Raw genomic sequence first — 23,481 nt, forward strand, 5'->3', positions numbered from 1 at the left:
CCTTGTCTTGCCCGATATCTATTTCTTCTCCTCCTTAAGAGGGAAGAACTTTCTGCCCTGTTTGATGAGACTTTGCTGTTCTGTCCTGGCTGATGGCGGAACGACTACTGTCCTGAGGACGAAGACTGACTCTGTATGCTGACCCATTACAGAGGGCAACTATATGATTATGAAATTGTAATTGTCTGCTTGCCTTTCCTTTCTAGATACCAACTGCTTTTGACAGAGACCATAGTTAGATGTTTTCCAGATTTGTGTTACTAAATTGTTTTGCATGAAGCCCAACATGCTGATGCTAATTCGAGGTTAGTTAAGGAGTTCATTAAACAAACGCAAATAGACAAAATGACTGAATCTTTGCTGTGTTAAATAGATGCACTAATGATACTCTGCTAAATAGATCCATGTTGACACCATGTTTTGTTCTAATGTTTATCATCTTTGCTTTGCTTAAATCTTACTCAAGTTGCCATATTGTGACATTATTGATGGGTTTTCTGGTATTGAGACTAATAAACTTGCTAATAGAGTGTAACTAATAGGGAATAAATATCATAACTATTACTAAATTTTGTGTGGTTATTCATGACTGAAAGGTCATGGTGAGTTTGATTCCTATTAATGTTATTGACTAATTTGAATAATTTGCTGTTGTGAATATAGATTAGACTATTGATCAATCGATTGCTATGCTGATTAATTATCTCGTCTTAAGGTGTCTCCAATCAGGGTCCAAAGATTCATTGGCCTAAAAAGAGTCCCAGACTAAGTAAATTACCTAGGGCGGGATGCGTTATCAGCTGACATTTTTGCATGTATCTTAACATCACCATGTGTTGCTGAGCCAATGTAAGCATAACTACTAGAAGTGCAGTGTTTGGCTCAGCTCAGAATGGCAGGACCATACGTAGTAGTCAAATGCTATTGCTTGATGGCAGCACAAGAAGGCTGAAGAGAGAGCAGAAGGAGAGATGGAATGTTTAGGGGAAGAATTACACAGCGTAATCTCTGTTTCACCAAGGATATATGTGCTTATATGACTTAAAACCAATTACTGACTGGCGCACATGGCATTGGAAATATTTGAAAATACATGTTTAGGTGTGGCTGTCATTGCAGCTCCTAACTTAAGGAGCAATCAGTCGCCATCAGCTATGATTAGAGGGGTCTCAAAGTGCTATGCAACGTTTCCTTCAGCCCTTTCCAAATCCCATTGTCCAAAACAGGGATACACATATTTTACACACACCTATATCCAGGTCATGAAACAAGATTTCTCAGTCATTGCTCACTAATGGCATATATAACAGTATCTGCACATTTTATTGACATGATACTGCAGGCGCGTCTGACCTTATTTGGTCTTTTATAAATTAATTTATAAGGGGACGCGTTAAAGGTTTGATGGACCTTTTGACTACGCTTGGAGTGATTCCACTATGAGCTTCACTTTTAATCATCAATCCTTTCACCATCATTAATAAACAAACATTTCATCTGGAGTCAATAAACTTCACACACCATGACACATTTCACCACGAATAACCACCTCTTTAAGTAAAATTAGAAAGTGTATTTCCCTATATTAACAATGCTAATGTCATGTAAATTAATCTCAAAACCAAATAATAAACATACATGAATAACACTGGTTGACCAAATCTTCTAAAGAATCTCAGTTTAACTAAAGCATTAACAATTAAGCACTCAAACGTCACAGTACACATGAATAGCAAGAATAACTGCACAACAGAGATGAGATACATCTAGATTCAACAAGTGAACAACATCAATATTCTTGGTTAATTGCAATTTGTTAACATTTCCCAGGGCTCTCTAACTAACCTTCAGATTAGAATAGCATGTTTGGACTTCATGCAAAACAATTTTAGTCAAAACATAATTTTGAAAAACATCTAAACTATGGCTCTATCAAAATAGCAGTTGCTACCTAGAAACAAAGAACAAAACCTACAACAAGGACAATAATTTTTTGTTATACCTCTCCTCAATATGGATCAGCGAGCTGCGATCTCTCTTCGTCAGTTGGACATCTGTTCGGTCAGCTTCAGCAAGGGGCAGTGAAAGTAAATGGTCCTGACATGGGGGACTCTAAGCTATCTGAACCATTTAAGGAACAATATCTAAGGGATCAGCATCCAGCATTAGAAACTTAGACAATAAAGTCAAAGTTAGAAGAAAGTCATTAGAAACTTATTCAGCTCCTCCAGCGGAACCACTACGGGAAATCAAAATAGGAAGAAGAACTTCTCTCCTCTGTGCCGTCGAGCTAAGTTAGAATTTCCAAAAGAACTTCCCATCCTATTATTGGTCAGAAAATCGTATGTTTTACAGTTAGTCCAATAGAAATAAAAATCCAAATCTAAGATATAGCTAAACTGTCTTTCACGTGTCGATGATTGGCTCCTCTTCTCCGGTTCCCATCGTCAGACTCTGTAACTTTTCTTGTTGCAATCTGTACTCCAGTCAATGCATCCATTGTTGGTTCCTGGGACTATCGCTGTCTCACGCATCAAACTTTACAAAGTTGCAATTTCTAATACAAGACATTCTAGCAGGAAGTTTTCCTGACAAACTTAAAGACATCTGCAAAATATTTGGTCAGCACAGTGCGGACAATAGAAGCATTAAATCGCAGGTCGTACATTTCCCACTATTTTATTAGTCAATGCAGCTTAATATGAGGCTGTGCAGATTAGGCCCAAACCTCGTAACTTTAAGCCTATGGTAATTTAAGCAAATACATAGCATAAAATCATTGCTATGACAGTCTACTACAATTTTCTCTCTACACGTGCACATCAATCGATTAATAATAATGCATTCACTAAAGCAATATGTATTTTATGGTGGTCACTGAAGAGGGCACATTTTCCAAAACACACATTATTTTCTTCGTGTTAGCTTTTCTATGCACATTTTTAACCCATATCAAATGGAAATCATTAGTGATTAATTCAGCTTTCACAATCCCTCCTCTGATGACTAAATATGTCATCACACCTTACATCATTCCAATCAAAAAGAAAAAAAATCACAGTACTGTTCCATCTTAATTTCTTCCCTTCTCTGATCATTTTCCAACTTCTTTATTTTAATCACATGATACAATTAATAAATTCCCCATGTTTCAATTATACAAGTCCCAATAATTAATATTACCTGTAATATTTTCAACTTACCCCTTTCCCTTGGTTGCCCAGCCAATTTCTCACAGAAACAAAACCTTTGCTAACATTTTCCCAAACGCCTGGTTTCTTCAGCTCTTTCAAATCAGAGCTATCATTAGTCAGATTCTTAATAAGGCTCCTAATTTCCTTACTATTGTTAGGTTTATATGTGCAACAATGTTGCAAGTTCAGCATTTTACAAACTCTGCCCTCATTTGCTAAAAGTGTGTCTAACGCAAGGCATTCTGAAGAGTCATAGATCTTATCACAGGCATTTCTGTATCCATTAGGATCATGACTCCTGAAAATTTTGTCAGCATGTTATCCACAATAGTAGACAACTTTTGAATTTCAATGAATTCAGAATAACTCCCACTGAAGGAATTATTGCTCCAAATATGTCTCCAACTATGCCAGAATATGATTCTCGCTTTTGTCTAACATGATGTAATTCAGTCATTTTAGGTGCTTTATTCAGGTTTTCAAATTGATAAATCTTTGGGAAAACTATCCCCAAGTAACATGTGTCATAACACCCTATTAGAAGACAGTAATACGCATTTGGTCCACAGATGTAATAAACTCCTGGAATTGCCAGGTCTTGCTATTTAACAATAAAGTCCATTTACACTGAAACAAAAACACATGTTTACATTCACTCGTTCCCACAAACAATGTGTCAGTTCTAGATTTAGGCCTATATACACAAAGCTTCCCTACATGCTGTGTGTCTAAAGCTAATTTCACTTGTGTCTTTATGTCGCTAAATGCATGATCATTTCTAAATGTCCTTTTCTCTAAGCCTTTCTCTAACTTCTCCTTTAATGCTTTCCCCCGTCATCTGTCTGATCTAAGAAACTCTTTTCTATAGATGTAAGCAAACATGTGAGGTTGTTTTCTGAGAGCGTAAGCTGTGCCAAAGGTTGATGTAGGTTCAAAGAATCCTCTCACTAATTCTATGATATTTACTCTACTCAGGTACTTAATTATAGGAACAAACGAAAACACTACATTATGGTTTGAATAGAAATGCTGAATATACTCCTAGTTATAGAATCTTGTTGATAAAAGACTACAACTTATTTCATAAGAAGGGGTAAACTATAAGTTATTCCTTTTTTTACTGATGAAGGAATCTGTGTACAGATATAACATTCTCTTGCATTCATCGTCTCAACATACTCACGCAATAAGTGATAGAAAACATCAGAAGAAAGTTCTCCTTGGGAGCTGTTTACATGCAAATACTTCTCGTCTATTCTAAACCTGTCTACTTCTGTGAGTGTAGTAGTTGTCTCTAAAGCAGAGCTATGTTTGCCTACAACTTGTTAAGAAGAGTCATACAGTCAACACCATACACAATATCATGCACACAATCGCCAAACCAATACCTATATATTTACAACACCTATTCTTCCTAACCTGTTGGTGATGGTCACTCATGATCTGTAAATTATCAGAAAGTAGAAGAGAAAAATTATAACTATGCAGCAAAAGCAAAACAAAAATCTTCAATCTTTTTTTGCAGTTATTTACAGCTTTCAGTCTTTCTTCTAGGGCCTTTGTCAAATAAAGGTAGCTTGTCAAAATCGGCAATTGGGCAAAAATCAGTTTAGTAGCTTGTCATATCAGGTTATTTAAAAAGTCTCTTCCAGTTACTTTCAATTGTCTCTTTTGCACTTTTCTCAGTTTCACAATTTCACATAGTTCAGTTCATTGATGTCTCTCATGTGCCAAAGTATCGATGTGGGATTTCTCGATCAAAACAAAAAGACAATAATTTACCCTGCCATTCACTTGTCACTGAATACGCCCATTCAGGACCTGAGTACCTTTTGCTTGCAATTATTTTTCTTTTCAATCTTTGATCTTCATTTAACTCTCAGTCGCTCAAATCCTCTCTTCTTGTTGTGCCTATTTCTTCTTCAATGGTTGTCACTGTAATTGCTTCCTTCCTTTTGGCTTGTGATTTTGGCCACTTATCTCCTTTCAGTGGACCTTTTGTCAATGCTCTTTTCAGTGTTGGCCTCACAACATCTCTTTGTTCTACAGGATTGTCTCTTGATGTACCTGCAACTGGTTCAGGAGGAGACAGATCGTTCTGACTTTTATCAGCCACAACTCCTTCCCCATCGAGGTCTGTAGTTTGCTCTGTTTGTCTTTCAAGACCGTCTGCTTCTGGGAGAGCCCTCCTCTGACTAGGCTGTCCTGCTACCTCGGTTGAGGTTGTGTCACTGTCACTCTCCTGTATGTCTTCCACTTCGTCTCTCACAGGAGTGTTTGCACTATTAGCGGTCTGCTCAGATTTAGTCTCTGATTCTCCAGTTTCCTCCTCTGCTTCTGGGGTTTGTCCAGAAGTTGTTGGTACTCTCAACAACTCTTCTTCATTGTCCAGAGGACAGGGTACTTTCTGAGTATGGCTGGCAGGAATCCAGTTTGGAACTCCAGCGCACTTCGCAGCTGTAGTAGTAACCAGTATTACTTGGTACGGTCCTTTCCACCTGGGCTCCAAGCAAGTCTTACTCATGTGTTTTCTGATCACAACACAATCTCCTGCTCCCAGGTTTGGCTTTGATCTTGAGACGGTTGCAGTGTGGTGGCTTCCACCTGATGAGAGAAAGAGCAAACCACATCAGCCAGACCTTTGAAGTAATTCAACACCATATCATTGGTTATGTTCACAAGCGCATTGCCTGGAACCGCTGGCAATATCATTGCTCTCTCCATGAGGATTTCATGCAGCGACAGTCCAGTTTTCCTGTCGGGAGTGTTGCTCATACTCATCAGAACTAACAGCAGTGCATCTGGCCATTTCAGATTCGTGGACGCACACATCTTTGCAATTCCTGACTTCAAAGTACCATTCATTTGCACAACAAGTCCTGAGGCTTCAAGGCGGTAGCTGCAGTGCAATTTTTGCTCAATGTTTAAGGCTAAACATAGCAATTTAATTACTTCATTGTTGAAGTGACCTCCTCTGTATGATTCTAAAGAGACTGGAAAACCAAAACGAGGTATCAGTTACCTAAGCAATAACTTTGCTACTGTGAGGCTGTCATTTCTTCGTGTGGGGTAAGCTTCAATCCAATGATTAAAGATACAAACAATCACCAGCACATATCTCAATCATCCACACATAGGCATCTCAATGAAATCCATCTGCATTCTGCTAAATGGACCTCCCGCTCTTCCAATGTGGATCATATTTACCATAGTTCCTTTTCGAATGTTCATCTGCTGACAGATGATGCAACAATGCCAAATTGCTTCAGAAACCTGTCTAAACTTTGGCTTGAACCAAAACTGTTTAAGTGTTCGAATCATGGCATCCCTTCCAACATGTGCTTGGCCATGATTATATCTAGCCATTTGAGTCAGCAAATTGTTTGGTATATTTTGGATCGCTTTCAATTCTTCCCGAGTGTCAATCATGTTTAGATTATAACTGGCACCTATTTCCTCCTCAGGTAACAATTCCTATTTGTCTTTGAATGATATATAGTTCAATGGTCAAAACCTTGCGGCTTGATCTGCATATCCATTTCCCATTGACACAAAATCTTGTGATTTCAGGTGTGCTCTGCATTTCACCACATCTCTCTGTGACCATACTTGACCAAAATTGTGAACTATTCCAAATCCATACTGGCTGTCTGAATAAATTGTGACTTTAAACTGTGCAGAGACATTGCATGTTCTTTTAAGTGCTACCACTTCAGCCACTTGTGCAGAATACACTCCTCAGAGCCAGGATGCTTCAAGTATACCAGAAATTGTGCACACATCATACCCTGCTCTCAATGTCCCATGTTATCTCTTAAGCAGGAACCATCAACAAAAATAATTTAGTCATTTTCTTCCAATCAAGTATCTCGGATATCAGGCTTGGTTTTCTGCACAAATCAGTAACCTCCAAACAGTCATGTTCAACTTCTTTCAATTTGTCAACTTCAATATTCTCTTTTGGAAGCAACGTTGCTGGGTTAAGCCATGTACACTTTTTCAGTGACACATTGGGTGACCCCAGAATAATGGTCAGTCTAGCATTAGTCAAATATTGGGTCTTGGTTCTGGTAAGTAAAACTTCAATGGAGTGAGGGACCATAATAGTTAAAGGATGTCCCATCACAATGGTCTCACTCTGAGTGAGGCTCAAGCCAAACACGGCTACTGTACATAAACAGCCAGGTAAAGCTGCTGCAAAAGCAAGAGCAAGAGCAGCTGAAAAATATGCGACTGAGCAGTTTACACCACCATGGACTTGAGTCAAACCAGACAAGGAACATGCATCACGCTCATGACAAAACAACATGAAAGGTTTTGTGCAGTCAGGCATACCCAAAGCCTGGGCTTTGCTCAGGCTCTCTCTCAATTCAGTGAAGGCTTTCATACAGGCTTGGTCTAACACTAAGGGATCAGTAACTTCTTTGTGAGTCAGCCTCTGCATGGCTTTGAAATGATTGAAAAGTTGGGAATCTACTGACGACAATAGCTCACCATTCCCAAGAAAATCCTGACATCTCTCTGTATCGCTGTGGGATTCATCTGCAAAATGGCTGTGACCCTTTCTCTGGAGATTTTCCTTGTTCCCTTCTCAATTAGGAGACCCAAATACTTTACTTCTTTTTGACAGTTCTATAATTTTGCTGGTGACACCTTATGTCCATTTTTTCCCAAATGATTCAACAAAACAACAGTATAGTACTTGCATGCTTCTGTTGTCTTTGAAGCGATTAAGAAATCCTCAATGTACTGGACTAACATTGATTGGAAAGGCATTTCCAATTACTCCAGGGGCCAGATGTATCAAACACTTTTGCATTCACAAATGGTGCGAACCACAAAATTCCACTGTTTGCAAATGCAAAATGGCCTTTCAGGATTTGTGAAAGGCATTTGCAGTGCAATTTAAGGAATCACTAAGATAGCGATTCCCTAAATAGGTAATTGCAAATAGGGAATACCTATTTGCGATTACCTATGCACATGTGTCATGCATTTCCTAAATGTGAACTGGGAATTTAGGAAATGCAATTACCACAAATTCAAATTTGGTGTTTATCATGTCCAATTTTTAAAACTGCATTAAAAATGCATTTTTAAATCTGCTATGTAGCGCACACATGCCCCTAGGGCATGTGTTCGTTTTACATGTGCACAATTTCTTTGGGGGGTGCATCAAAGGGGGCCTTAGGCCCTCAGCACCCTTGGATTTGCATTACCTAAGTTGCAAATTCCTAAGAGGAATTTGCAAATTAGGAAATGCAAAACCATTTGCACCTTCAGTCCCATAGGGATGAATGGAGTCCCATTCCCTAATAGCGATTGCAAATTTTAAGAAATCGCTAATAGGGATTCGCTATTTTCTTACATCCCATTTTGCATTTCTCAAATAGCGATTTCTTAAAATTTGCTATTTAAGAAATTCAAAAAGGGTCTTTGATACATCTAGCCCCAGGTTTTTTTCAGGATCTGGTTGAGAATGGACAGTGACTCTGAAAATCCTTGAGGAATTCTACACCAACAATAGACTTGATCCAAAAATTTAAACCAAAAGAGAAATTGGCTATCCTCATGAAGAGGTATAGAGAAAAATGCTTGAGACAGGTCTACTACAGTGAACCATTCAGCATCGCATGGGATCTGAAACAATATCACTGCTGGATTTGGCACCAAGGGACACCATTTAATCACAATGTGATTTACAGTTGCGGCTTGCACTATGCTGAAGGTGCAGGGCGGTGCACAGGGGAGAGGGGATTAGCGAGGGGAAAGAGGGGGGAATAAATTAACAATAATTTTTAAAAAACACTTACCTGTGCCATCGCCTTCACGACCGTGCCGCTCCCGTTCTCTTCCCTGCCAACAGCCTACAGATACAGGCTCGCAGCCTGCCCTGCACCAATCCTGACTCTGCTCAGAGCAGCATCAGAATTGGCTGGGAGTGCCAAATTTAGGGTGCTCCCAGGCAGACTAGGAGCTTGTGCAGCCTCTCTCCAGCCCAGCAACTATGTTGAGAGCCCTGTGCGCATGTGTGTTTGGCCGGTTCAAGACCGCCGGCCAAACACACATGCGCTCAGAGGGGAGTGCTGAGCACTTACCCTCATTGCTGTTCACCCCGTGGCCCTGCCCCTTTTCACCAAAAACGACAATAAACAAAGTTTATTATAGTTTTTGTGGAAAAGGTTTGCAGCTGCCGCTGCGGGCGGGGTGGAGTGGGGGTGTGTGATGCTCCTCCACTCTTATGGAGAAGCCACCCCTAGTCATTTACTTTCCTCAAATCCTGAACAATTAGCAACTTCCCACATGGCTTTCGCAACCCCATTACTGGTGAGTTACATGGGCTGCTCAATACTTCTTTTAAAATGCCTTGGTTTACAAATTCTGCAGTTATAGGTGCAATCTCTTCAATTGTATCCTGTGTCATGTGGAATTGGGGAATCTAGGGAAAATTGCATTTGGCTTCACTGGAACCTTAACTTGCTCAACTCCTTTAATTAGACCAACTGTTCCCTGTAAGTCAAAAGGAAGATCTCGCATTGTGAAAACTGGAAAGAAACTGATCAAAGGGTACTTCTCATTCACGGTGTCACAATCTGTTCCTGTGGACAAGGCATCTCCATCATCTCTGTTTGTCTGAATGGCATTTCCATCATTTGAGCAGGTAATTGAACATCCTGTTTTGCATACCTTCTTCTGTTCTCACTGTTGCACGTGTAGTTCCTGTGTCAACTAAAAATAAGATTTTGTGACCCATAACTTTTCCTTTCAGGTAGGGACCTTTCTGATTTACTTCTAATGAGGCTGCTAACACGCATTATTTCTCATCCGAACTCCCGTTCACCCAGTCATCATTCGCTTCGTCCTCACTGTGTAATAGGTTGGTGTATTGGGCTTTTACTATGGTTAAGCCTTTGACCTACTGAGGAAGCATCACCTGCTGCTGCTTCCTTGGGGCTTGAGGTATTTGAATTTGCTGCCTAGGTACCATTTGAACTTGGGATGGCATTTGCTGTGAATGGGGCATCTGCTAATGGGGCATTTGCAATTGTTGTATAGGCTGAAAATCTTGCACCTGATTCACATAACTTTGGAAATTTGGATTTTGACCTCATTCTCAGTCCTCTCATATTTGGAAAAGAATTGATTTTGTTCGCCTGCTGAACAACACCTTCCTGTACTAACATCGGACACTCCAGTTTCCAATGTCCAAGGCCTTCGCAAGCGTGACATAGTAACATTCTTTTCATTCCTTGCACATCATTGTGAACAACCACAGTATTTAAATCTGGACCACGGTTCACATTTCCAATTTCAACACGACCTCTACCTTCCGCCTGGTTGTGTAACCACACATTTCCCTGCTGCTGCTGTGGAAAACGTCCTTGCATTCCTGTTTGTACTGCTTCAATCTGCATTACCATTGCCTTTTCTTTCAACTTTCTCTGCTTCAACTCAATCTCATCACTATAGTACTTTGCATACTGTAATACATCATCAATCGTCTTCGATTGCCAACAAATCGAATGACTCTTAATCATCTGGCTAATTTCGGGTCTCAATCCTTCAACAGATCTGAACACAAAATGAATCATGTCTTTCAGCTCAACTGTTTCTGTCTCACTGTAATGTTTAAATGCCTGCAACAATCTCTCACAGTATGCATGTAATGACTTTCCCTTCCTGAGCTGTCGTGCCTATTCTCTGCCAATAAATATTCTTGAGCGAAATTCTCATTTTCAAAAATTCAATCACCTTATAGCCATATTTAATTACATCAGGAGACGGTGCACCTGTTGTTGGATCTCTCTGAGGTTCTCTTGTCAGGCAATCTACACTTCTCTTTCACTCGACCAACAAGTCTGCTGGATCTACCATTTCTAACAGGGTGTTCAAATCGTCCCACAGGCGTTTTGCGAGTTTCACAAACTTATCTGTTTACTGATACCATTCCACTGGCTTTTCTCTCAACCTGGGATAATCATTTGTAAATGACAAAATGTCACTTCTGCTCCAAGGGACATGGACAAAATTCCCTCCAGGAATCGCTCCCATTGGTAAGATTTTCACTGGATCTTCAGCCTGCTGCACATTCGCAGTAAGATTCGCCGAATCCCTTTTCTTCTTGTCCCTTTTCTTCACCTATCTGCCTTCCCACTTATTTAATGCTCCCTGTGTTTGAATTCACTGTACTAATTCCCTAATGTGAATTTATATTCCTGGTACTCTCATGTTCTCAAAGTCCTTTGAGTCAAACTCTAAACTGTAACTCCTCTTTAAATGTTTGGTTTTCTCAATTTCCATGTCATATTTTCTGCCAGGTCTGCTAATTCCTGATGTATTATTCCTGATTTGTTAGTAATCAGTTTGCACAAATGACTTAACTCGTCTTCTCGGAATGAGTCAATTCTGTCCAACCCCATCATTCCCTCAATTAGGTCTTCTACCTCTAGTCTAAGCCTGGTTAAATTCAGTGCACTTCCTCCAATGGAATTTCCTTGGGTGCTACTCAACTTGTCCAACCATTCAGTTAACTGCTGAGCTGTCAAACATTATAATGAAATGTTGTTATTATTCCAGGCACTTGCTGTAGTGTTAAACTCAGGGTCTCTGGTGTCATTGCAACTGGGTTAGGACCTAATTCCTGTCTTCCCAAAACATTTGGTGGGGTCCTAGGGTAGCTTAAATCAATTAACAGACCTGTCCCATTAAATGTTTGTCTCATGGGAGTCATCATTCTTGCGTTCTCAGTGAATCTCTCCCTCTCTACTCTTGGATTCAGGATTTTCTGTTCACTGCTCTAATTATTCCCCTGGGCAAACAATGGTATGATTGGACCTATTGTAACTGTTACTGACACTGCATCTGGCCTTGGTTGGACATTTGGATCTCTAGGGTACATTATTCCTGTATTCTGGCTTGTCAAGGCAGACATCTCTCTCTGTGTTCCTGTTATGGAGGAGTAGTGTCTCGGGATCGCCTGTGTCTGTACTGGGTACATCAAAGTCAGGGTAGACTCTATCTGGTTAAACATCAGCTTCTGATTGACCTGTCTCATGTGGGCAGCTTTCCCTGTTGGCACTACTAAGTTTGCTGCAGCATCTATGATAAGTACATCTGGATAAAGTTTGGGTATATCAATCTGCGGCATAGGAATCTCAGAAGTAGCTGGACCATTATGACTAACCTGTATCTGGCTCTGTGTAGATTCAATTGGTACTGGAGCTGTGGGGTCTACTCTAGTACTTGTGCGTCTCTGCATTTGGTGGGGGATGATTTCTCAGTAACTGCAGAATAAACTCATCATCATCTGACTCTTCATCGTATGTTAAAGACTTCCTAGACTCTATGGATTTTTGCTCTCTGTCCTCTGAAGGATAGGAATCCTTCCTCTTAGTAATCTTTTTAACCTCGTTCACGTTTTCTTGCGTAATTGCCAGAAAAAACGTAATTCTCTCTAAAGTCTCGGTTCTCCAAAATTTCTGCTCACTATCCCATATTGCCTCAACTAAATTCTTTTCAGATTTTCTTATCCTTCTCTCAATTTTCAGTTGCTGTTGATGTCTAGCTACTTATTCCCGAATAGATAAAGCTTAAAATTGTGCAGGTCTCAGAGGAGGTTTCAAATCATGCTGTACTCTCCTCAAATTTTCTAAACCCCTCAAATGAAATGTTTCATGGTCATTGAATGCTATGCTCCCTTCTCTCTCTGTTTCTTTGCACCATTGCTTCAGCCAAAGACATGGCGCAGCACCTTGTTCTTCAAATACAATATAGTTGGATGCACCTTCTGGCAGTGTAATTTCTCCTGTTCCTGTTGGAATAGGCATATCTACCCTTAGAGCACTCTTAAAAGCTTTGAAAAATTTAATTTCTGTAAATTATGCTACTTTCAATCGAATCACGAAGTGAATTTTAATCCCAAAATCCTTTTCGCCTACCTTCTCCACCAATTACGCCTCACTGTTGTCCACCAATCCATTTGCTCCTTTCCACACTAACCGACATATCCCAGCACGGCTCCAATAATGTCACATTCACACGTGCAGCGGCTAACAAAGCCTTCCACCTTGTCTTCCTAAACTCAGATCCGCGCAAAACTAAATGCAAATATTGCGAGCACTAAATAAAATCAACACCCAACTTGTCTGTTTACTACAGGTAGGGAACACAATGGCTTCAGAAACCTTACTGATTTTTGGCTGTGGCATTTCGCTCTGACAGATAATCCTTCTGTCTCAGTTTCCCTTACTTGCAAGCAAAATTTGACCAGCAAATTTTACTCTCAACGGATCAATGGATCCTCCTGGCGCACATAGGACTCACCAAATCTCAGTCCAAATTTGATCACTCTTTTAAGATGCACTCTTGAGTTTGTCAACCATGCCCAATTGACCTATTAAACAGACACATTACAACATAAACCAAGTGTCTCATACACTTATTCAACACTCCAGAGTCTTAGACCACACAGGGTCTGTATACCAACAACCACGTGTAAAAAATAATTCAGCACAAAGCGCCACACACATGTAAAGTTCAACAACTTCCCTACTCTCACACTTTGGAGTAGGCAAACTTCCCTAAACAACTTCATCTGGAGTAAGCAAACTCCCCAAACACTCTCAAACATCACAATCCACCTGCGATTTGCTTAAGCTGTGGAAGCACAAAACCTATTTCTTTCACACTGTCACTTAAAAGGCTGAGAACATCCTCAAACAAGCATTGACAAGCTCCAAGGTTCTGGGAAATTCATGGTAGGTTCTTAGAGAGACATGGGCCCTGAAAATGACATTGACAGGAAGTCCTGCTTACCGTCATGCTGACTGCCGCCAAAATACTGCCGGTGCAGCGGTTTACCGCTACCCATATTATGACACACACATAGCAATCCGTCACTATACAGCCACACACACAAGTCCGCCAGCCCAAAGGTCAATAATAAACTTGCGGCATCAAAACAGAACTACGGCCACAGCATTATGACCCACGAATCACTGCGGTGGACATTCAACCAAGGTAAACCATTGCTGGTACATACCGCTGCGCTCAAAATACACACATCCTAACAAAACAACACTACATTGGACAATTCAAACAACACACACCTAACACACATACACACCACACCCACACACCCACACCAATATAAAACACACACCCACAGTACCCACAACCCTTTATGACTAGAAAGAATGGCCAACAGTGAGAGAGATAAAGAGAGACACACCAAGAGCACCCACAGAACCAGAGCCAAAGAACACCATCAACCATCCACCATCCAAGCACCTTACAGCACACACCCCAACACATCACCCCACACACCCTCACACACACCACACACACACACAACACCCATGGCACCACAAAGACACCCCAGATTCTCTGAGGAGGAGCTAAGAGTCACGGTGGAGGAAATCAACCGGGTAGAGCCACAGCTATTCGGATCGCAGGTGCAGCAGACATCCATTGCTAGGATGATGGAGCTTTGGCAGAGAATCGTGGACAGTGTCAACGCCGTGGGACAGTACCCCAGAACAAGGGATGACAGCAGGAAAAGGTGAACGACCTACGGGGGAAGGTGTGTTCCATGGTAGCAAAACACCAGATAGCAGTATGGAGGACTGGTGGTGGACCCCCTCCTCCTCCCCCACAACTAACAACATGGGAGGAGCAAGTCTTGGCAATACTGCATCTTGAGGGACTGGCAGGAGTAGCAGGAGGACTGGACTCTGGTAAGTCAACTCTTTACTACTTTCACCCCCCCTACCTACATGCCATCACATACCCCCACCCTCACTCTCACGTCCATCACTCTACCACCTCACATGCACCCCACCATCACAACCCACCCATCCCAATACCAAGTCCTACATGCACCACCAATGCATGGACATAACTCACAGCCCTACATAGACACCCATCACTAAAGCATGCACATTAGAGACAGTCACCTAGCCCACAAAATCACTACTCACACAAGGCAAAGCTGACAGGGCAATCACAACCAAGGAGGGCAACACACCCATGCACAAGATGTCACTGCATATACATCCCCACAGATCCCCCACACAATGTCACCGGAGAGGAGGTGCCAGCAACATCCAGTCCCCCCACAGAAGAGGCCAACACTGATGACAGCAGCTCTGGACGCCTGGATCTGGGTGACCAACCTGGCCCATCAGGGATCTCCAGACAGTCAATTACCCAGGTACAGTCCCATACCACCACGAGCTGCCCCCCTCAGGAAACAGCAGCACAGCACCCACCCAGTGGGCCCATACCCCTGTACCCAGGACACGTCAATCAGCAGTGTGTCCACCACTACAGGGACCCCAGGACACACCACAAACACAGGACCATCAGGGACCTGGGGTCAGTGGCAGTGGTCACACGGTTCAGGTGGCAGAGGGACAGGACAACAGGGAAGCTGAGAGGACTGCTGGGCGAGAGGGAGAGGACAGGCCCAGGGAACCGACTGTCCAGGAGGAACTCACCAACATCCTGGGAGCATACCACCATTCCCAGGAGACAATGAGCCAGATATTGGACAAGTTGCAGGAGACCCAGCGGCTGCAGGAGGGACAATACCTGGGGATCAGGGAGGACCTGAAGGACATCCACACCACCCTGGTCACCACTGCAGGGGTGCTGGCAGACATGGCCAACACCATGAGGGAGGCAGTGGCACACCTCTGGGCCCCTGACACTAGCCACACCGATGAACAGCCCTCCACCTCCACTGACGCTAGTGGACAGGAGGCCCGCCACATGACTAACAGGCCACCAGCACCCCTCTCCCTGCAGAAGGAGAAACACCCCAAGAACGGTCCCTGCGTTCCAGGCAGAAGCCAGAGAACATTGCCAAGATCCACGCCAGGAAATAAGACTCTCCTTATTGTCACCCTTGTGTCCCACTCTGTCACCCTGTCCACCTTGAACTGCCATTGCTCCCCTTCCTATGTCCCCTTGGACAATGCACCTGTGATACAAATAGACTGGACTCTATCCTGGACTTTCCTCCACCATCAACCCAGTCCATTCCACAACCTGTTCTACTTCTTAGCACTTAAATAAACACCATTTACAAAATACAAATATGGAGTCTGTCAAATGATTGAACAAAGTATTCATTTAACAAGCTTTAAACACTGCAATACAACTGTACGGGAATAAATACATAGGAATGACCTGTAGTAGGCTGCAGTCAACACACCAGGTGCCAGAGTTGGGCACAGATATCTGAAAATAGAGATGCCAAAGGGTACAGTAAGTGGCCTTAGAATTGGGAGAATATGCCTGCCATGTACAATGTCAAACATAAAACTGTCAGTGTGAAGTGTAGTTACAGTGTTTTACCTGTGTGTCACTGGAAGTACTGTCGTATGATTGCTGTTCTGTTGCCCTCATCCTCATCCTCTGCCTCCTCATCTTCACTGTCCACAGGGTCCACTACTGCCACACTCCCATCTCCAGCCTCATCCTCCTGCAGAAAAGGCACCTGGCGTCTCAAGGCAAGGTTATGCAACATGCAGCATGCCTTCTTGGGTGAGTAGTACAAGGATCCACCAGTTAGATGGAGGGAACGGAACCTGGCCTTCAGGAGGCCGAATGTCCTTTCTATTATTCTTCTTGTTCGCCCATGTGCCTCATTGTAAAGTTTCTCTGCCCTTGTCCTGGGATTACTCACAGGGGCAGTAGCCATGAGAGGTTGGGGTAACCAGAGTCCCCTGCAAATATCGAGGGACACCTGTTAGCCACACACTAACCCTTATGGCCAACACCATACCCAAACACCAACATACACCGTGTGGGAACCAGGGCTCACCTATTAGCCACACCCGGTGCCTCTGGAGTTGACGCATCACATATGGGATGCTGCTATTCCTCAGGATAAAGGCATCATGCACAGACCCAGGATACTTTGCATTGACGTGGGAGAAGTACTAGTCTGCCAGGCACACTGTCTGCACATTCATGGAGTGAAAGCTCTTTCGATTTCTGAATACCTGTTCACTTCTCCGGGGGGGAGGGACAAATGCAATATGTGTATCATTGTTGCCCCAATGATGTTGGGGATATGTCCCATTGTTTAGAAGACAGCTTTAACTGTGGCCAAATCCTCCACCTGGGGGAAAACAATGTAGCTGCGCATGTGTTTAATCAGGGCAGACAACACTCTGGTCAGCACTATTGAGAACATTGGCTGTGACATTCCTACTGCCAAGCCCACTGTCACTTTGAAGGAGCCAGTTGTCAAGAACTGGACAACAGATAGGACTTGCACAAGAGGGGGGATTCCAGTGGGGTGACGGATAGCAGATCTCAGGACTGGCTCCAATTGGGCACACAGCTCTGTGATTGTGGCCCTGTCCAGTCTATAGGTGAGGATAATGTGCCTGTCCTCCATTGTGGCCAAGTCCACCAGGGGTCTGTATACGGGGGGGTGTCTCCATCTCCTATTCATCCGCAGCGGTTGTAATCTAGGGGGCAAAACGAGGAGCAGCTCGTCAGTATTCCACATTTCCAAACACCACACTGCATTGCATGTTGTGACTGTAACAGTATTTTGTTGGATAATCCCAAATGGTGCCTATGTGTACTGTGACGCAGTTAGGTGTCATGGCCTGCCCACCCCATGAAATGGCATCCGCCTGTCCTGAGTGGATGGGCATGTGGAAATGAGGTAATGCGACTGACTTTGTGCACCGTTGCGGGAGGCGGTCAAGTACCTCTGTGCAACTCCTCATTGGTTGTCATTGGGCTCTATGGGTTACAGTGGCCAATGGTGATGTACGCCAGAGGTGATGGTATGCACCGCCGCGGACGTGGCCGCTATTTTCTATCTGTTCACTCACTTGCTACCTGACCTTCAACAGGAGAGGACCTACACTGCAAGTGCTGCTGTGACCTGTGACTGGAACCGACCATGGCTCGTGTCACTGGGGAAAGGGCCCCAGCCTTCACCGCTGTGGAGTTGGAGAGACTGGTGGATGGGGTCCTACCCCAGTACCGAATGCTGTATGGGCCTCCAGACCAACAGGTGAGTACACTGTGAGCACGTTGCATTTGGCATGAATGCATGGAGTGCTGTGTGTGAGGGCCTCGTGTGGGGGGGTTGGTGGAAGGGTTCTGGGCAGCGATATGCATGTATGGTGGGCAATGTGTGTGCATAAGGGGATGTGAGGGCTATGGTGGGCCATGAGTATAAAAGGCTGGACGGTCTGACTGATACCATTTTCTATGTGTATTTTTCTGTAGACCAGTGCCCATCCGAAAAAGGGTATCTGGCGTGCCATCGCCAAGGATGTGCGGACCCTGGGTGTCTACGGCAAACAGTGGGAGGACCTGAGACTCTGGGCAAGGAAGACAGCGGAGGCCCAGCTGAGGATGGACTCCCAATGAGGAAGGGGTGCCCGTCAAACCCTGACCTCCCTGATGGCCTGCATACTGGCGGTGGCCTATCCGGAGCTGGATGGGCGCTTGAGGGCATCACAGCAGCCAAAAGGGGGTGAGTACAGTTTCCCAATATACTATTTGTGCGTGGTGGGGTGGTCTCCGGGTGGGGGACGTGGGCCTGTGGGTGCCCCTAGACCAGGCCGAACATTGCAGGGTAGGTCCCATGTTGGGCAGGGGCTGATGAACACCACCTCCTACCAAGCTAGTAGGCATCCACTACTGGGCAGGGGTCTGTGGGTGCCAGGTATGCTGCTATTGGCATTAGGTATTCCTGTCCATGGCCTGGTGACTAGCATTGTGACTGGTAGTGCATTGCCTAGTGCATAGGGCTGTTCTCTGTGTATGTGTGTGTCGTGTACGCCAACGGTGGTGTTGGATCAGCCATTGACCAAGTGTATACTTTGTCTATCCCCCATTTTTTGTTTTGTCACCCTGTCCTTCTGTGCATTAGCATCATCTGGCTGAGAAGCAGAGGATCAGCGTCGGAGGGAGCTGCATCCCACAGGGCCATGAGGCTGAATCCACCAACAGTGAGGGCACCAGTAGGACCGAGGATGAGGGGAGCATCACAGTGGAGACAGGAGGGGACAGTTCTGACAGTGATACCTCCTCCGATGGAAGTTCCCTGGTGGTGGCGGACACCTCTGTGCCCACGCCAACTACAGGTACAGCTGCGACCCCCTGTACCAGCACCACCCTCCCAGCAGTCCCTCAGAGTGTTTCCCGTGCCTGCTCATCCAGGAGGGTGGGCATCTCCTTTGCCCCAGGCACCTCAGGCCCTGCCCCAGTTAGCCCTGCTGCCCTGAGTGAGGAGGCTATTGACCTCCTGCAATCCATCTCTGTTGGGCAGTCAACCATAGTGAATACCATCCAGGGGCTGGCAGCCCATTTGCAACAAACAAATGCATTCCTGGAGGGCATTCACTCTGGCAGGGTGGCCCAACAGAGATCAATCTGGGCTCTGGCCTCCTCCCTGATGGCAGCCATTGTCCCTGTTTCTAGCCTCCCCCTCCATCTTCCTCTACCCAGTCCCATTCCCCTCAACCCCAACCTATCCCAAGCACACAGGCAGACCAGCATTCACACAAGACAACGCACAGGAGTGGCTCAGGCAAACACAAGCACCACACATCATCCCACAGGCACTCACACAAACACCATCCAGATGCAGACATACCAACATCCACTGCCTCCACTGTGTCCCCCTCCTCCTCGTCCTCCATCTCCCTCCCAGTAGCGTCTCCACTCACACTTGGATGCACTACATCCTCATCCACTACATCCATCACCATCACACCTATCATTACACACCCCGAACTGGCAGTCACCACTCCCACATCCATGCACACGTCCACTGTGTCCTCTCCCACTGTGTCTGTGCCCCCTCCTCTCAAAGTACACATACACAAACACTCAGACACCCAACAGCCATCCACCTCACAACAGCATCCAGCCCATGCACCTGCACCCAAAATCAGCAGACACCTCCTACAACCACTCCCTCTTCCTCCACTCCCAAACCTTCACCCTCTTCCCGCCCCAATGTCCCTAAGAAGCTTTTCCTCTCCACCACTGACCTCCTTCCTACCCCGCCCCCCCCAGCCTTCACGTCGGGCCATGGTGGTCAGAACCCAGGTGAGCACCTCAGCCACCCAGTCCACGGCCACAGTAGTGTTGACAGCTTCTGCAGGTGGGAAAGGCTCCAGGGAACTGCCATCAGCACTGAAAGTGTGCCTGCACCAACTGTCAAAGGGAAGGGCAGGGAGGCACCACCAGCTGCCAAAGGGAAAGGCAAGGACGGACTACCAGCTGGCAAAGGGAAGGGCAAGGAGGCACCACCAGCTGCCAAAGGGAAGGGCAAGGAGGCACCACCAGCTGCCATAGGGAAGGGCAAGGGGCTTGCACCAGCAGGCAGGAAGGACAGGAGGCCTGGGAGTGGGACTGATTCTGAGCCCCAACCACCAACCATGGCGGTTCAGCCGACCGAGGCTGCAGGGGAAGGGCTGGAGCCTCCCCTCACCACTGCCTGCACCGCCACCAGCACCACCACTATCAGCAGCAGCCCCATTGGGCAGCCGTCTGAGGCTGCAGGGGAAGGGCTGGAGCCTTCCCTCACCACTGCCTGCACCGCCACCAGCACTGCCACCAGCATCAGCAGCCCCAGTGGGCAGCCGTCCGAGGCTGCAGGGGATGGGCTGGCATCCCCAACACCAGCCTCTCCACTGCCACCACTGAGCAGCCGTCACCGCTGGCGGGTAGTGTGTAGTCCTGCCTCCATGGGCTGTAGTGCATCCTGGACCCTGCAAATCCTGTAGGTGTGACACCCAGGTGAGAGACTGTGACCTTGCACTTCGCAAGTGCTGCATCACAGGGCACAAGGCTCCCTCCAGAACCAGTGGAAGGAGCCATCCACTCACCCCCTCCTTGCCTGGATGAAGCACACTGGGCACAAGGCCCCCTCCATAACCAGTGAAAGAAGCCATCCCCTCACCCCTCCTTGCCAGAATGAAGCACACTGGGCACAAGGCCTCCTCCAGAACCAGTGGAGAAGCCATCCACTAAAGAGACTGTGGCCTTGCACTCCCCAGGACCAAGCAGTGGACAAACCACCCACTTGAGATACTGTGGCCTTGCACTCCCCAAGACCAAGCAGTGGGCAAACCACCGACTGAAGAGACTGTGGCCTTGCACTCCCCAGGACCAAGCAGTGGGCAACCCATCCACTTGAGAGACTGTGGCCTTGCACTACCCAGGGCCAAGCAGTGGGCAAACCACCACTTGAGAGACTGTGGCCTTGCACTCCCCAGGACCAAGCAGTGGGCAAACCACTCACTTGAGAGACTGTGGCCTTGCACTCCCCAGGACATCGCACAGGGCATGTAGCCCCCTCCAGGACCAGTGGTGTTGTACCATCTTCCTGCTGAGGAGCCACCCCATCCCCCGTCCCCCTGAGGTGCCTGTGTATTTTCGACCTGATGCCCCTGCAGTGTTCTCTCCATGTTGTTGCAGGAGTGAGGCAGGGCATTCGCCTATGTGTAGTGGCCCTGTGGCCCACGGACATTGAGGACTTGGCAGTGTCACTCCATTTGTATAGATGGATCTACTGTTTTGATTTTGAAGCACGTATTTCTACTATTTTATCTTATTACACTCACTTTAATCAATTCCTTTTGTCCTTGCATTATTCCTGAGAGGTACGGGGTGGATATGTAATGTTATTGCATCTGTTTGTGTGTGTGGTGTTGGGAGTGGGGGTGTTGCGTGTTGCATATGTGTGTCACTCTCTTTTTCCTTCCCCCTCCCTTGTGTGCTGGGCGGCAGTACTCACCGTGATCGTCTTCGCCGGCATTGATGTTTGTAGTATATGAAAGGGTATAAAAGCATGGGGAAGATGTGCAACTCGGGCTCCATTGCGTCGTGGTTGTTCGCTGAGTCTCCAGAGGTGAGTCCTTTGACTTCTGTGTTCTGTTCCCTCAGTGCCTTTGATGTTCTTAGTACCGCCCCTGAAAAGTTGGCAGATAGGCTTGTCTTAATACAGTGGGCGGAACATTGTCTTCCGTCTGTCTGGGCAGTTACCGCCTTGGTGCTTGTTGCTACCACCGTGGCAGTCGGTGTGTTAAAGTGGCTGTCTGTCTGTGCGGTTTCCGCCGTGCTCATTTTTACCGACGGCCTGTTGGCGGTATTACCACCGCTATCTAACTGAGCGCCAGGGTTGTAGTGAGGGCCATAATCTTTCACTTGTGCTACCAAATCTGCAAAATTATAGCCTATATACATGGGGAATCATAGTGGTCTCTAAGGAGATGCACAATCCAACTTTTCTACCAAATCTGTCAATTACAGTGATCTTTTGAGGAGACTAACCATCCGACTCTAGTGGGACTATGCAACCATCTCTAGTGGCCTTAAAAGGAGATTAACCATCCTCTGCTACCAAGAACTGCGAGCGTGTCTGGCCTTATTTGTTTTTTTATAATTTAAATTATAAGGGGTCACATTAGAGGTTCAATTGTCTTTTTGACTACGCTTGGAGTGATTCCACTATGAGCTTCACCTTTAAACAGCAATCCTTTCAACATCATCAATAAAGAAACATTTCATCTGGAGTCAATAATCTTCATGCACCATGGCCCATTTGGAAATGAATAACCACACCTTTAGGTAAAATTCGAAAGTTTATATCCCTATATTAACAATGCTAATGTCACGTTAATTAACCTCTACAGTGCTGGCATCGGCCACTGGCCGACACTCGTACTACCTACCTGGTACGGGTGACGAACAGTGGCCGACACAAGTGAGGGGGTTAAAAAACCCAGGGAGACACGGAAGATCTTCCATGTCTCCCCCGCACCCCACCTGCCCCTTTATGATATCAGCGTGCTGCGATGCGTGCTAACGTCACTGTTTGTTTTCCCCACTGGAGCAGGACGCTTCCTGCTCCGGTGGGGGAAAAGAGCCAAAGGGGGCCTCCCTGACGATCAGGAAGGCCTTGTTTGAAAGTGGAGATTCTCCCCTTTCAAACAAGGCCTTCCTGAATCGGTTTACTGGAGGGTCAGGCAATCCCACTAGATACCAGTTAAATTAAAAGGTAGGTTTACCCCGGGGGGGGGGGCGCGATTGTGCCCGATTGCACCCCCCCCAGGGGTTTAAACATTTTAAACAAATAAAACGAAATAAAAATAAATAAACAAAATTGACAGGGGATAGCTGTGGGGGGCAATCATTTTTTAAATAGTTGTATGGTTTCCCTGAGAGCCACTATGGCCCCCGAACTAACCATACAGCTATTAAAAATATATATAGATCTATATATATAGATCTAGAT

This window comes from Pleurodeles waltl, chromosome 10 (assembly GCF_031143425.1).
Source record: "Pleurodeles waltl isolate 20211129_DDA chromosome 10, aPleWal1.hap1.20221129, whole genome shotgun sequence".
Classification (NCBI taxonomy): domain Eukaryota; kingdom Metazoa; phylum Chordata; class Amphibia; order Caudata; family Salamandridae; genus Pleurodeles; species Pleurodeles waltl.